The sequence below is a fragment of the Amphimedon queenslandica genome, unplaced genomic scaffold, assembly GCF_000090795.2.
Source record: "Amphimedon queenslandica unplaced genomic scaffold, v1.1 AMPQUscaffold_8672_Cont19387, whole genome shotgun sequence".
Classification (NCBI taxonomy): Eukaryota; Metazoa; Porifera; class Demospongiae; order Haplosclerida; family Niphatidae; genus Amphimedon; species Amphimedon queenslandica.
Window position 1 is genome coordinate 1 of NW_003551054.1, and position 2,713 is coordinate 2,713.

The 2,713-nt window shown below is 33.4% G+C and overlaps 1 long non-coding RNA gene across 1 annotated transcript; it reads right to left on the bottom strand.

Moving 5' to 3' along the window:
• Window positions 1–1,428: 1,428 nt before the first annotated feature.
• On the bottom strand, window positions 1,429–2,338 carry LOC109591223 (uncharacterized). The gene is made up of 6 exons (XR_002189716.1): window positions 2,154–2,338; window positions 2,006–2,101; window positions 1,872–1,936; window positions 1,752–1,823; window positions 1,620–1,695; window positions 1,429–1,546 (listed from the first exon to the last, which is right to left on the bottom strand). It is a non-coding gene; the product is annotated as an uncharacterized LOC109591223 (long non-coding RNA).
• Window positions 2,339–2,713: the final 375 nt, after the last annotated feature.

Here is a 2,713-nt window from a genome sequence, read left to right on the forward strand (position 1 = left end):
CAAACGGTTATACAGAACTTAAGAACATGCAGCCATACATGTACATGCATGTATTGGGGGAAATTGTATATAAAGAGACTTCTCTTGTTTTCATTTTTGGACAAAAATTGGCCCCAAAGTCACCCCAAATTTTTTGATACATTTTGATGCCGTTATGCTATGTAGAAAGTTTGAGCTGATTCCGTCAAATATCCTTACTTTGCAACTGGTTGAATATTGAGTGCTCGAGTTTACCAACTGACTCAGGACAGAACCGTCCCAATAGCTCAATAGTCATAGACCAGACACCCAGTAAGACACACACTGCTGAACTAAGAGGAGGAGGACAGGAAGACTACATGTACATACAGTACATGATGAATGCAAAAAATTAATATACATGTACATGTACATCTACATGCACATTCTAAGTTAAACTGAGATAAAAAAGCAATAACAATAATAAGATAATCCCATTATTTTGACTCTTGATAATAACAAAAATATTACTAATGAGATTTAATACACAATAATTACATGTACATACTGTACATGTACAACACAGTCTCTCTCAAATGGGAGAGTTCCTTATCTATAGATGCATTGCTATACATACTGTACTGTACACTGTACATATAAATCAAAAAGTACATGTACATGTACATGGATATCGTTCACTACTCACTGAATTTGATGTCCCCATTCTGTCCCTCTTTTTCATTTCCATTGACCTATTGAGTCCAATCTGTATTGGGATTGGTGCTAAAATCAAGTAGTGAATCTTAGGGGGAGGGACACTGGTCTGTGGCCACACCTTCAATATCTTCTGAATACCTCTACCTACAATGTGTATATTTCCCTATGCCACCAATAAATCTAATTTTGATTGGAATGAGCTCAAACTTTCTACACAACATAACTACATGTATATGCATCAGGAAATGCATTTACTTCTGATAACCCTTGTAAAAATTCCCAGCAAGATCTTGTTAATTTTTTTACAAGATCATGACAATAATCTTGACAATAATTCGCAAGATCTTTCCTGAATTTGGAACAAGGATCATGTAAGATAGTGGAAGATCTTGCTATCAAGATTCCTTCAAATTCTTGCATGGTATTTTAGCATACAATGCTCTTTAAATATTAATGCAACAGTGAGATCTAAGCAAGATCTTACTTTGCATGAATGCATACTATAATGTTGTGAAATGTTAATGTGAGTGTGATTGATTTTTTTGATTGAAAGTGATTAAAATTTCAGTTTCTTTATATGCTGCCATTACTGTTAAGGCTATCGTGGGTTGTCAACTACTTAATGTGACGTCACATGATTTTTAAGATCTTTCAAGATCTTACAAGACTCAAAATACTGCGATGTGGGATCTTACAATATCATAAAATCATGGAAGATTTTTCAAGATCATAAACTTATGAGATTTTGTAAGACCGCATAATATTTTAAGCTAACAAGATAATGTTAGTTCTTACAAAGTTCACAATGTAGGATTTTTCAAGATTTTCATTAGGAAAATACTGCAATGTGGAATACTGCAATGGAACTCACCTAATGAATAATAAATGAATTAAATTATTAATAAAAGATAATTAATGTATCTTTAATTATTAAAATACTTAACCCTTTTCTCAACAGTTGATAAATCATTCTTAATAACACTAGCATCAGATATAACCATTGCATATTCTTCTTTATATCTAAGTAAAGTAAAAAAATAAGTTTCACTTTTAATGTATTTTGTTTTGTTCTTTACTTTGCTATAGAGGCTTCAAGTTCACCAGCAACATCTCATCAACATCAAGTTTATCTGAGACACAGTAGCTCCCTAAAGAACTGATCCATTAAAGACAGCTCATAGTATGATACTGCATACCCTGTCAATCACTAGTATTTTAAATAAATCCCATTCTTCAGATTCACCAACTGGCTCTTGTGTCACTGCCCAATAATCTCTCTCTTCCACCCTCTCTCTCCCACCTCCCTCTTTCACTCCCTCTCCATTATTACTTTTATTTCAAACACTAATAGTCCGTTGATCCAAGCCACAAACCTAGACAGTGTAGTCTTTCCAGCTCCACTGACACCAATAAGCAACAAATGACTCTAAAAGAGGCGGAGTCAATAAGGGGTGGGGTTAATAATAGACCACACCTACCTGTTGCTGTTTGAAGATCCTGTCAATACAAAGGACATGATGAAGGACTTCATTAAAGAGAACAAGAGGAACGTCTAGCTCTTCCTCATAGAAAACCTTTAGCCTGGCCTGTACATAATCACGCAACTCTTCTTAATCCACTGGTAGATAATCCTATAAAGAATGAAAGGCAAACATATACATGTACTAGTGTTGGTATTGGTATCACATTTTGGATTTGGTTTTAGTTATGGTATTTTCACCAATTCTCATGATTTATAGATATTAGTTTTAGTAATTTTACCGAAAGTAAAACTCTATTGGTATTGGTAACGAATATTAATTTTGGTAGATTATAGTAAGTACATATTTTAACAAAACTAACTCTAGTCACACTATTAATTTTAGACTAATGATTTAATTGTATTAAAAGTAATTGTATTAGTTCTGCATCATAAGTGTAGTAAACCCATATGTTACTGTTCCTTAGTATTCCACTTTTAGTAGCCATTTTGCAACTAAGATAGCTACACATAACATTTGCTTCACGAATTTGCACATGATAGTCTAGTGATATCAAT